Genomic DNA, 14,506 nt, shown 5'->3' with positions numbered 1-14,506 from the left:
AAAAATACTCGAGTGGCGACGAAGGGCCGAAAGATATTGGCTCTGTGCACGATTACAGCGCCAACTAGCGTCCACAACTTTGTGGGCTCTGTCACATTGACATTTAGGTCGTTTAATTGTGAAAAAATATCGAAATGAAAAGATAACAAATATTTTCGACTAATAAATTGTTGTGATATCACGATTTGGGTGGAAAAAAGGTTTTGAAATCATTTTGGTCATTCAAATCAAATGAGGTAAGTCCTAAAAGTGTGTTTAATTTTGATTGTGTCAGGGTTTGTTTACTTCATTCATAGTTAGATTCATAGTTGTAGTTTTACAGTAAAACAAAAAGATAAAGCTTCTTTAACGGTTTCATTATATAACAGTAAATATAATTAAATGTTCCTGTATCGCTAGTAATAAATTAAATATCGTTTTCAGATCGAAATGAGTATTGTTTTGAAGACCGGGTTTGTGAGTGTTACAATATCAAATTCCAACCACAAACCGTATTTAAAGGAAAGTTGTTGGTATTGGCTGGACAAGTCCGAGATGTAGAAGAATTAGGAACAAAACAAGGGCAGAGTTCAATAATTCACGCTCTCATCATAAGGCAAACATCTGTGCACAACAACTACTGTGACTCATTTTTGTACTACCACGTTGTATAGTGTAGTTATTTCCAAATTGTAAACGGCTATTAAACCAGCCCTATCGAAATACAGTCCACTCTTTTATTTTAGTTCCTAGTAGGACCCTTTTCATGCGATTATTTAATGATATTAAAATGTATTATGTAGAATCGCTTTGCCATTGACAGATACATCTGATGACAGAGCTAACATTATTTCTACTTTTGACCACCATGAGCGCTGCGATAGATTATGTTACCCCCACCTAGTACTTCGCACCCAGCGAATAGCGTGGGCACGGGACTGGGCACTGATCTGGTGAAGGTCGCGGAAAGAGCCTGGAGCGGGATGCAGGACCGGTCGTTATGGAAATTCTTGGGGAGGCCTTTGTTCAGCTGTGGACGTCATTTAACTAAAACTTATTAATTTTATTAACCTCCTCCCTAATACCATCACAAGTATTAATTGATACCGAAGAACAATTAATTATAACTACCTTCATGTCCTTGTAATTAGATTCATGATGATTTTGGATGATTGAAAGGAGAAAAAAATGTTTCTGATTTCTTGTAGGCCAGTAGAATTAAACACAAAAATAAATCGTTTTGTGGCGTCGAACCTTGGACCAGACATACGGATACGGCTAAGCAATGCAGTCTTAAAGGAGGGTACAAGGAAGAGGGGCAGCCATAGTGGATAAAACAGAGTCGTTCAGAAGAGTGCAAGTAAGAGGTGCAGCAACTGTAGTAAAGTATCGGCTGGGACGAACAAGGATAGGCGAATCCAACTCGCGAGCCTTGATAGGGTTACTCTGGTTGAGGTGGCCCTTTACAAGGCTGGGGAGCCTGCGGGTGACGAGATATTGGACGTAGAGAGGGTTATTAAATTATACTTACATTTTCCATTTTGTCGAAGATAAGCACGAGAACAGTTTGTCCAAAACATAATATGATTTTGGTCTTATTCAATGCATGATTAAATGCCCTTCAATCATCATGAAGACCACTTTTCGATAGGGTAAGTCCTAATGATGTAAAATGAAAAAAAAAATTGTTTTTTTTTTCAGTTTTTTGAAAAAAAAAATATGAAAAAAACTTAGCACCGTTGTTTTTTTTTATAAATTTCGATGGGTGCCGGGAATGAAGCCACAATCGACAAAACACAATTTTACAGGAGAAGAGATTTATTTTAGTGTCAATTTTGAATAATTCTAAACTACGAGGCATATCAAAACGGTTTGTACCTATATCAAACGATGCATTATTTTTTCTGGAATAACATTTATATACTTTAAAAAAGGTAGAAATACATATTGCCGCTTCATACATTGAATGATGATGACGATAATACTAATGATAAAAACTACCTTTTACACATAATTTACTTGCAATCAATGATATTATATAAAAACAATTAATATCATTGCTTGCAATAAAATATCGTATCTCCAATGTAAATTTTACTAACCAAATAGAGAAAAAATTAGGTACGCTGTAGTCTCCGCGGTTATATTTAATTCTTAATTTAATTAAACAACCTTATTTCATAACCTTAACACTTACATGAAACATACCCACTATTTAATTAGTTCACACACCTTACTCATTGTACAGCCAGTCAGGTCAAACTTACTACAGAATGATAAATTCCCCCAATGGATGTTTAGCCGTATGTCTTTCTCATAAAGTTTAAAATTAATTAACGAATCGTGTCGCTATCTGTGACTAAGTACGTTTATTACTGTTTTGCTTTGGCCGAGCCATTTCTTGTTTCTCTTTGATATTTTAGGTCTGCTATTAATGAAACAGGGATCCATTCTACTTTTGATGTTAGTTAACGTTATAATGAGACCCTATCACGTGCACGAATAATTTAAAGATTATTTATTTTAAGTGAAAACACGTTAGTTTCAGAACAAGCAGAGGTTGTTTCGTTGTTACTATGACAGAAGCTGGGTTCGATGTATCTTTTTGTATTGGCCGGTTGTTTTCTATTTATTTATATTTATAATATTTATTTAAAAAATCAGAGGATACTCTGTTTATCTATACCATAAGCTAGTAAATTCATACACCTACCTATCTTAATATTAATCAAAATCGGTTCAGCCAGTGCAGTCGCATGCATGATTACAGTTATCAAGTTCAAACAGCTTTACCGATCTCTGTTAAAGTTTTCAATAATACAATACATAGAATGCTATCTATCCTTAGATTAATAAAACCTAGATAGATAGTCAGTGCACGAAAGGTGAGGCAGATTTTAGTAAGCCAGAATGGCTTACTCGTAAACGTCACATGAACTGTCAAAGTGAAAAATTGGTAAACACGTCCGACGACTTTTAATTAATTAAGACGGTTTGTGCTGTGAAAGGGTGTCTAAATACATCAGAAAAACTAAAGAAAGTGACCAGTGTTACATTTCATAAGTAAGTACTACGATTCGACGCGTATTTTGCTTGAATTTGGCTTTCAAAAATTAAATACGGGAATGATACCAGTAACAAGAAAATTTATTTCCCAATTGTTCGCCGTACAAATACACTTCCTTTTTTATGAAATCGAGACTTTTCAGTCGATTTATCTTATTGTAATTAGGTAGGTACTTTGAATTCAATAAATAAGTAAGTACATGATGCGTTTTGTTTTTGTTAGTTATAAAATAATTAAAAACGTATTAAAAATTTCCCTACTTTCGGGGAAATCGCCTTCACTGTCTACACTCCCCAACAAAATTGACACTAATGACATAAGATTTTTGCCTCACTCTTGACGAAGCGTTTGTATGAAGACTATCCATCTAGGTTTTATTAATCTAAGTATCTATCAAATAAAAGTTGTTAACTACAGGTGACTTGATTAACATTATAGTTTTTGATGACTGACAATAAAATTATCTTCAGGGACATATTAGGGATGATGACTGGGTAATGAAATCGAAATTCTATTTAGTTCGTCAGACAGATAATTAAAAAATATTAGACTCATATTTTTTATTTTTTTCCTTAATCGAATAATTACAGTATTATATTGAGTTGAAATGTCGCGTGACGTCACTTTTGAGTAAAAATTCTACTCAAGCGTGACGCATCGCGCCATTTCAACTCGATGAAGCACTGTTATTATGTCATCTAGCCTATTATAGTTCCAAAATACTGAACTGAGCCCCGATTACGGTAATTTTTAACGTCAACAATCCAGACACGCTTCTCGATTCTGCGATACGATTGGTCGTTCAACAGCGTATGTCAGCTGTTTTGACCAATCGTATCGCAGAATCAGAAACGCGTCTGGATTGTAGACGTTATAAAAGTTACCGTAATCGGGGCTCTGTCCTATGCATGACATTGACAGTGGGGCGCCACCGTTAATACCGGATCGCTGCTTCCGATTTTGGCCATGTTAGAAACCATATACTTGAACGATGGTAGCGCCCCCCTGTCATTGAGTTTGGTGGGACAGTTCAGCGTGGGTCATCTATACCAGGAAGTGTCATCAGACCCGAATCAAAAATATTTTATTCAATTTAGACCACTAGTGACACTTATGATCCTTGCTGATAAAAATATTTTTCACAGGGCATCAGAGAACGACAACGTCACGTTCGGCAAAAGAAACTTCACGGGTTTCTCGTACGACCAATCGCCGGTGGAGACCACGACGGAGCTATAGTGACACTTTAAGGAAATTGGAGTAGGTAACTATTGGTAATGAAAATTAAATGATATATAGGTAACATAAATGGCAATGCCAGATTTTGTATGGAAGGTGGCGTCTTTTTTTTTTCGCACCAAACCTTATTTTTTGATTACAAAATAGTGTAATAAACCAAACTTACTATGACATGTATACTTCTAAACTCAGTCTGAACTGAGTTACGAGCATTAGAAGTTTGATGATTTTACATACTAGATTTGCTTTCTGCGTGCAAGCTTTGTAAGAAATTGCAACAAAATAGTGACATTGTATGTGTAAACAAACAATAACATCAATTATAGGCTCCAGTCATCAGTATGGAGAAGAATTAGCGCAATAAAAAAAGACATCACTATTTTGTTGCAATTTCTTACAAAACTTGCGCTCAAAAAGCAAATCTTAGTATGTAAAACATCAAACTTCTAATGCTCGTAACTCAGTTCAGACTGAGTTTAGAAGTATACATGTCATAGTAAGTTTGGTTTATTACACTATTTTGTAACCAAAAAACATGGTTTGGTCGATGGCCGCGCGAAAAAAAAAAGACGCCAATTTCCGGCATTGTCTTTTGCTTTTCTTTCAGAGCATTTTATAAAATATTATTTTCAAAAAGTTTTTTTTATTGTTACTCATGTTTTTTGGCTTTTCTGGCTCCCTTTAATCCCTTTCCGTGAACTTGAAAAATATAAATTACTTTTATTAAACATTTTCTGCTGTTTTTATACAGGATATAGTGTCAAATAAGATTCTGTATTTATAGTAACATTATTATAAAAATTGAATATGTCTAAAATGAAGACAAAACAAACAAATTTATGTTATCTGTTTGTACGGTCGTCAGCACATCAACCTATCTTAAATTCACAATTGATTTTCAACCTTTATTCTCATGGTGTAAAGTTAAAAATGTTATTAAAGATGAGTGATAGGTTGATCTGCTGTTTTCGGTACTTTTAAGAAAGTGAGAGTAGATAGATCGAAAAACAATATTTAAATGGTGAAGGCGATGGAATAAGTGTATAGTGAGTAGTGACTTACCATTTGTTTTAGAGAAGTGAATAACATAGACTAAAAGTGATATATTTTCCGTCCGTAACACAGCACATAGACAAACTATGTGTTGAGTAGTTAGCATATTATGTGTTCAACGAATGTTAATATATTTTAAGTATGATATATCGCCGACTGAAAATACTTCAACGTGATTAAAGTTGATATATGTAAATAACGAATTTTTTAAATATTTTTGTACGTAATTGTGTATGCACTTACTTAGCGATGGCTAGTCTTTTATAATAATTGAACAAATTGTGCATAATGTAATAACTTATGGATGTGTATATAATTGAGGCATTACACAGTAGTGTATATTAGGTACCTGAGATGTAAATACAGGTACAAAATAATTTTGTATAAAATGTCATTGTCGAGTCTTTGTTACCTATTTAAATCTTGCATTTTTGAAAAAAAATATTTTATCTATCACATTGATGACAGTTTATGTTTCGACATACATACTTGCCAGTGTTAGGACTGTATCACATATAGTTGTACAATCGCCTATAAATGAACCTTTTATAGAAGTATGAGTTCTTCAATTGATTTCGAACCTTATGCAAAGGAAAATAAAGTTCATAATACGTTGAGGATTTAATTTTTTTGGTACGTTGATATTTAGGTGACTGTACGCTAATCGTTGAAGCAAAAGGTAGTTTTTAATGTATATTTTTGTAGAAAATATAGCTTCGGTACATGAGCTTTACGTGTAAGATGTTATTTTACGTGTAAATACGTTCGCATAATACCCTAATGTATGATAGAAAAATATATTTTCAAGATCTGTGTGGTTCAGTCCTAACGCGTTTATTTTCCGTTTTTATACGAATTTTGTGCCAGTTATTGTTAAATGTAACTTTAAGAATACAGTTTTGTACTTATCATAATAAAATAAGAATGCTCATTTTTTTTTCTAAATATTGAGAAGCGGATTTGTGCCAAAAGTTTTATAAAATGATTTTTGATACGTTTTTTAACATTTGTATGTAATTATTGGCTAGATAAATAAAAATGTTACCTACCTATTCTATCCTTTGTAAATGAATTGTAAATTTTAATATAATTTTTATTCCACTGTGAAAATGAATGTGTAATATAATTTTTTAAATAGATTGTTAATATTTTCGTGGAATAAATTAATTTTTATTATTATCTTAATGTGTTGTTCCTTTATTTAGAGAAACAAACGCTCACAAATGACTTGAAAATTAAACTTGAAAATTAACTAAATATTGGTACTAAATATTAAATAGCAATATGGTATTAAATAGCACTTAACTCGGCCAGTGTTAAGCCACACGTATGGGAGCGGCACGGTAGGGTGTTTTTGTTACGTCAAACGTCAATGAAATTGTTGTGTTGTATAGCCTGACCAGGAACATAAAAACCCTGGCATAGAGGCGCGTCAATTGCATTTGATAGTGCAACACTGAGTACAGTCGTACCTGTTTTAAATTAATAGGCTAACTTTATGTATCAGGATTCAGGATTACGGGCTAATTTGATATTTTCATAAATTAACGAAAAAATATTATTATAGGTAGCTAACCTGGTTTAAATAAATTAAATGAAACCATCAATCGAGCTAGTAGGATTTATTTTATTATTCATCAATAATCAAATTCAGAACTTGAATATTCAACTGCAATGTCTGCTCATGAACGCTTCAAACTCGGTACTTCTTTCCCAATTCCATAAAATTCAACACTTAGAAAGTGACAAAAAACTTTAAAATAGGTAGTTGAAACAAACCACAGCTAATTTTCATAGTGGACTGTACTATACGATAAACATGTCAGTCAATTTGACAACCTTTGTCGGAAACATTATTCAATGAAAATATTGTCCAAACCCTTAGTATTTCTCTTCGACAAATACTTTAACACATTGTGAACTACTTTTCTTTCACGACTATAAAAAGATTTTAGCAATTTAATTCACAAAATCAATTGCGCACATTTAAATAAAGTTTGTTTACACTTTGACAGCAATAGACTGACATGCAAGGTGACATGTCAATGAAGTTTTCAGTTACTGTTGCCATTAAAAGAAATTAGTACCATTAGTTTTCCGCAACATGGCGAGGGTTTTTATGTTCCTGGTCGGGCTATACAATACAAATTGATAAAAATCTTTTAAAAAATCTTCAAGTCTCCTTCAGATTTATATGCTCTGTCACGTCATAATATGTCCCATACCTTAGGCACCAACTGAGTTGGGCGCTAAACCTTTAGGTAACGCACCCCTTATATTATTAAATATTGTTCGCATGGGTTTAACACTAATAAGTAGGTACTCCCAGTTTTATTTGCTTAGAATGTAGAGCAGCTGCAGTATCAAGAAAAAAATCAATCAAATTCTACATCTTTTTAAAGAACGCAAAATAAATATCTAAAATAAGCACTCGCAATACAGATCGTAGAAACGTTTGACTATTTAGAATACCACTGAACAGTAGCTTCTGTCAAAAAGTATTTGCACCCACCTCATAACACGTAACCCTTTGAAAGTCTCCTCAAATATTTTCGGGAACTCCCAGCAATCTCGCCCCCTGAATTTTTAAATTTAATATCTCTTTGTGCGAGTCCCGAGTGAGTGTTACATCGTGCAAAATTACAGAAACGCCGGAAAATGTAAAATTCTACGTAACGTACGTACTAACTCAAGTTGGGAAAAACGAAAAAGCTGTTTAATCTCGCTGCGGCTATTGTTTGGAGGAAAGAGGTCGCCTATTTCGACGGTAACCCGTTTTAAAAAAAGGCTTCAATGTTTAGATTTTATACTCACTACAAGATACAAGGCTTGGAACATGTATTTGTAATTGTGGTAGGTTTAAGTTCGTTTTAAAAACTCTGAAAGATTTTACTTGACACTGGCTAAATGGGCAAATCGCACGAATGCAGCCGGCCAGAATTTTCATAATTTAGACAGTACAGTTATTTTATCGAACTATAGTATTACTTTCATCTTTCTTCTTTCTTTTCAGCCAAATGACGTCCACTGCTGGACAAAGGCCTCCCCCAAGGTTTTCCACAATGAACGGTCCTGCGCTGCCCGCATCCAGGCTCTTCCCGCGACCTTTACCAGATCGTCGGTCCACCTAGTAGGAGGCCTGCCCACGCTACGTCTTCCAGCCCGTGGTCGCCACTCGAGAACTTACTTTCATAATTTTCTCCTTTTCCTTTGAAGGACTAATAAATTGAGTCCGGAAAACTAAAAGCGAGAAGGCCTATATAGAAAACACCTAAAATATCTTATTCAGTTCTACAGTGTTCCCTAAACAGTACGGCTGATGACCTCCAAGGTCAATAAAATAGGCAGTTAGATCCCACATAAAGGGAAATTACCTTAAATTACCTAAACATTTTTTCATGTATTTCTTTTGCCTTCGTTAGCAAAAGAATTCGAGTTGTTCCCAAAATCACTTAATTAAAACCTAATTTAACTGATCTGGAGTAGGTAATTGAGTCGAATTTGTTTACAAATTAAAGCTTAGATAAGAAACGGATGAATTAAAATACCCATTTCCTGTATTATGTCAATTTAGGGAGAAGGTATAGGCTAATTACCTACTTATATTTACTCGTACTGGTTAATTAAGGCGAAGATTGAGTTTCAAATAACTCTTCTCCTCATTTCAGTGAGAGCATGTAACTGAATTTTCAACATATTTAATTAAAGCAAAGACCACGTCATCGTCTAAATATTATGTTCTCAAAAATAAAAGCACCGTTAGAGCGAGCGAATAAAGCAAGACCATTGAATAATTAACTATAACCCACCTTGTTCGGTCCTTTAGACGGGCCGTGGGTACTTGGGTAGGGCTGCCAAATCGAATGACCCTATTTATTTATCAGTATAAAAAAAACAATTCTTCGGGATTTTGGGACTCAGGAAAATGAGAAACAAAATAAAATAAAATTAAATTTAGATATCAACAGCAACATTTAAAATTACTGTTACAATTTTCGCTGCGCTACCGATAGAAATATCTTTAAAAATAAATAACAAAAAAAGGAAAATAATTTTCCCAGGATATTACAATAAAAGCATTTAATTTTCTAACTTCCCACATTTACTTTGTATTAGCTGTGGTATTAGGTACATTTCTCTTTCACAGGTTAAGCTAGATGCAGAACGTTCGCTTGACGACATTCTGTAATTCTGAGTTAAAAATTGTTTTCTAAAGCAAAGTTGTTTTTCGGGAGATTTTTACTTTTATTTGACTTTGATCCAGAAGGACATACAAAAGTCGGGAGAATCTCATCAATCCCGACCATCTGGCAACCCTAGCCATGGGTCAGACATTTCTAAAAGGTACACTTTAAGCTCTTTACGACAAAGATGCAACATGAGGTTACGCTCCCAAGTTTCGGGCCTAAAACCGCTTTAAATAATTAACAGCAGGCCTCAATAAAATGTGTGCAGCTGGATCTAAAAGGACTAGGACGGATTTCTATTAAGAAACTGTACTTGGGACTGGTGTAACTAATTTCACGTCTCACACTGATTAAACTTTACTGAATTTAAAGCGTCAGGAAGGATAGATGGTATCATCCACAAAGACGCGCCCCACAACTTTTTGGTCGAGGGAAGCCCGAGGTGCGGGGAGTATGATCCGAGCGATCCGAGTGTCATTATTGTAGTGTACGTGTGCACTCATCAATAATTTTTAGCGTGTTCCGAATACACTCAAACATTAGTGGAAGAATGGTGGGGCGCGTCTTCGTGGATGTAACGATCTATTTTTGGGAGTCTTTCACAAGTGACTATTTTTCAATAAAAGAAGAAAGCATTTTCACGCCTTAGTTACTAACGAATAATACCTACTGATTTATTACAGACAGATGCCAGATGTTTTTTGCATTATGAATAACAGATACAGTTAATTAAATACATCAATTGGGACTTATGCTAAGTTGAAAAACATGTTCTTTACAATTTTAACGAGTAAATAACAAAGGACCAAAATAGGTAATTAAGAACATTTTCTTCTGTTGTTACCATAAAATATTTTAACTTAAATTATGTAGTTCACTCACATACAAAATTTATTATTTTTTGTCGCACGTAATGTTACTTTGCTAGGAACTGGGGGAAACTGTGATAAGAGGCAGTAGATAAATAAAATACTGAATGAATTACTGACACTGCATGTTTAATAACCAGCTCCCTCAAGATGCCAAAACAACATGGCCGTCTTTTTCAGTACCATAGACAATGAACACAATCATAGACTATTAAAGAAATCCAAAGATGATACAACATCTCCCCTTTTTAGAAACAAAAATGCTAAGATAAACTTAATACATTAACACAAGTATTACGGCTAATGACAATAAATTATGCAGCTAATTTTAAGTTAATATAAGTACACAACTAATACTTCTGTTTTGTTACAGTATACATTTATGTTAAACAGCAACATACATAACACCAACACAAAATAATACTTTCATGTTTTGTTACAATAAACTTAGGTTAAACAGCAACATTAACCACTATTTTTAAGTTTCATAACATAGCTATTACATTCTATGTACTTAAATAATTGTATTGCCTAGTTACTTGGTTTCAGCCCTACGTAAATAAATACTTGGGTTCAGTGATTTGTTACACTGCTGAAACCAAGTTTAGGTAGAGGTTTACATCAATTATTTCTATTTTAGTTAAGTTACCCTAGTAACACATATAGTCATTTAGATAAGCAGGACGCTTTACAGATCTTTTAAGTCTGGTATTATTTTGTTCAAATCCAGTTTCCTCCGAGCTACTAACATTAGAATTAGAAGGATTAACTTCAATGGATTCTGCAGAATCAACAATCTGATCCTCAACAGGATTTGTAATATCAGCAGAACCCTTACAATGCACCTCATCTAAAATTACATTTTCATTTGTGACATACCCTCCTACCGTTGGTGAAATAGTTTCAGTAGGTGCCAACTTCAAATGCCATCTATTTCTTCTAAATTTCCCTCTTTCAGTATTAATTATATATGATCTAGGTTCCTTACATTTTGATGCAACTGTTCCATATATTTTCAAATCAGTAACCCACACTCTATCATTAGTATTCAGTTCTGGCAGGTCCCTTGCTCTATGTCTCTTATTGTAATAACACCCATTTCTATGTTTCTTTTCCAACATCTTTTGTTTGAATTCTTGACCTAAGACTACTGGGTTATCAAGTTTACTAGATATAATAGGAAGGTTATCTCTAAGTTTTCGGTTAAACATTAATTCTGCTGGACTATAACCTATCTCAGAAGGGGTATTTCGATAGATTAGTAAAGCTAGATAAATATCCTTATTTTTTGTTAGAAGAGACTTTGCAATCTTTACTCCGGATTCGGCTAGACCGTTACTTTGTGCATAGTAGGGACTACTAGTTATAGACTGAAACCCATACTCTTTGGCAAAATTATTAAACTTTGTTCTAAATTGTGTACCACAATCTGACCTTACTACCTCTGGAATTCCATACCTAGAAAACATTTCTTTGCATTTAACTATTACACAGTCTTCAGTCAAATCATGTAGTTTAAATATTTCCAGATATCTAGAGTAATAGTCAACTGCAACTAAATACCAATGGTTTGAAAATTTAAATAAGTCAATTCCTATTTTCTGCCAGGGTCTATCTGGTGGTGGGTCTAGTACCATGGTCTCTTTATAATTTTGTGATGTTTCTATACAGTTTGAACAAGTCTTAACTTTTTCCTCAATTTGTTTTGATAGACCTAACCACCAAACTGACTGTTTTGCACGCTCCCTACACCTTGTAATTCCTAAATGTCCTTCATGAATTCTATCTAAGATTTCTTGTTGCATGTTGTCAGGTATTACAATTCTTGAATTAAACAAAAGAAATTCCCCTTCCACTGAGAAGTTGTCCCGATACTGATAATATGGTTTCAAATTACCTAACAGATGTTTTGCAGGCCACCCATGAACTGTAAAGTCTATAATTTGAGTGCATATGTTACAGTTTCTCTGACTGGATTTTATTTTGTATAGAATGTTCTCTGACACAGTTTCACTGACAAGTGAATTGATATTGAATTGTAACTCCTTTTCCTTATCTGAACTAAGATAAATTGGCAGTGGCTGTCTGGACAGGGCATCTGCTACTACCAATTCTTTCCCAGGGATATACTTTACTTCATAGTCAAAACGAGTCAACCTTAATCTAAATCTTAAGAGTCGCGGAATAAGGTCATCAAATGGTTTTGTTTGCAATATTTGCAGCAAAGGTTTGTGGTCAGTTTCTAGTATAATAGGAATACCTAATATATAATCTCTAAATTTCTCAGCTGACCATGTCAGAGCCAAGCATTCCTTTTCTATTTGTGCATAATGCTTTTCGGATTCTGTTAATGTTCTACTAGCATACATCACTACTGATCTTTGGCCTTTTTTATCTTCTTGTAATAAAACTGCTCCTAGCCCAAAAGAACTACTATCTGCTGAAATAATTATTTTCATTTCCGGATCAAAATGTGCTAGAGTGGGTGACCTTAGTAAATTGTCCTTTATAGTTTGGAATGCTTGTCTCTGAAGGTAACCCCAAATAAATAGCCGGTCTTCTTTTAAAAGCTCATGTAATGGTGCAAGGATTTGAGACTTATTTTGAATGTACCTTCCTACAAAATTAACCATGCCTAAAAATTGTAGTAATTCTTTTTTATTAGACGGATTTTTAAATTCACTAATGGCTTTGATTCGGTCTGGATCTACTTTTATTCCTTCTTTGTTAACAATGTGTCCCAAATAACTTACCTCCTTTACCCCAAACACACATTTACTTTTATTAATTGTTATCCCTTCATTATGCAATCTTTTTAAAACTTCTCTAAGTACCTGATCATGGGATTCCTTAGTAGGTTCAAAAATCAGAATGTCATCGACATGTATTGCTACGTTTAGGTCTTTCAGCAGATTTGAGAACTTCATACTGAAATATTCAGGTGCGCAATTAAGTCCAAATGGTAAACGGTTGTATATATACCTTCCAAAAGGTGTAATAATGGTTGTCAGCTTTTTAGACTCCTCATCCAGACGAATTTGATGAAATCCTGAAGTAGCGTCGATTTTAGAGAAATAATTAGCACCTTTCAGTCTACTTAATGTATTTTGTACCTTAGGAATTGGATAAACTGGCCTCAAAATATTTTTGTTTACTTGTGTATAGTCACCGCAAATTCTCACTTTATCATTCTTGAGCACTACCACAATTGGTGACACAAAATCAGTAGGTTCCTCAATTGGACTAATAATACCTAATCTTTGCAATCTATCCAGTTCTTCCTTAACTTTGGGCAAAAGAGGTATTGATACACTGCGAGGTGTTGCCTGGACATATGACTTAGGATTATTAATTAATTTTATGTGAAACTCATCTTTGAAAACCCCTAACTCATCAAAGATTTTTGGGAATTCTTTTTCTACTAAAACATTTGAATGTGTGTCACTGATCTGACTTGAATTTGAGATAGCACAAACTTTTAGAATATTCATACTATCAATTGATGGCCTGCCTAATATTGCTGTACTAAGATCTTTGATTACATAGACTTTACCTTCATATATCCTGTCCTTATATTGTAATTTCAGTTGCACCGTTCCCAGTACATTCAATTTGGTCCCATCTGGCCCTTTTACACTATCACCTGATTTCACCAACGGTAGTTTGGCCTTCACTGCAACATTTTCTGGTATAGCACTTATATCTGCTCCTGTATCAATTAAAAAAAATATTTTATCCACAAAGGATGATGGGCACAAATGTATGGAAAGTGGTACCCGCTCCAATAGCCATAACCAATATATATTTTAAAAGGCCTTTAGATGTAGGAAAATGTCTGCTATGGGGCCAGTTCTAATTCACGTTTTGAAAGCAGTAATTCCACTAAGTATTATAATGAAAGTATAACACAATCATCCATGTATACGAGTATGTATTATGACTACAATCTATTAATATAACTAAAAGAAGCATTGAAAAGGAAAGGATTATACCTACGATGAACTACCCAAGCTATTAGCCATTTATTCGCTTTCATCATCATCATCGTGATTATTTTAGCCATAGGACGTCCAGTTGAACATAGGCCTCCCCCAATGATTTCCACAATGGCC

The 14,506-nt window shown here is 34.1% G+C and overlaps 2 long non-coding RNA genes across 2 annotated transcripts; both read left to right on the top strand.

The window, feature by feature from the left end:
- The first annotated feature begins 40 nt into the window (after positions 1-40).
- LOC135076835 (uncharacterized) lies at positions 41-706 on the top strand. Its single transcript, XR_010258338.1, has 2 exons — positions 41-236; positions 424-706. It is a non-coding gene; the product is annotated as an uncharacterized LOC135076835 (long non-coding RNA).
- Positions 707-1,361: 655 nt separating this feature from the next.
- Positions 1,362-4,293, top strand: LOC135076836 (uncharacterized). The gene is made up of 2 exons (XR_010258339.1): positions 1,362-1,631; positions 4,192-4,293. It is a non-coding gene; the product is annotated as an uncharacterized LOC135076836 (long non-coding RNA).
- Positions 4,294-14,506: the final 10,213 nt, after the last annotated feature.

The sequence above is a fragment of the Ostrinia nubilalis genome, chromosome 12 (assembly GCF_963855985.1).
Source record: "Ostrinia nubilalis chromosome 12, ilOstNubi1.1, whole genome shotgun sequence".
Lineage (NCBI taxonomy): Eukaryota > Metazoa > Arthropoda > Insecta > Lepidoptera > Crambidae > Ostrinia > Ostrinia nubilalis.
This window is presented reverse-complemented; position numbering and strand designations above follow the sequence as displayed.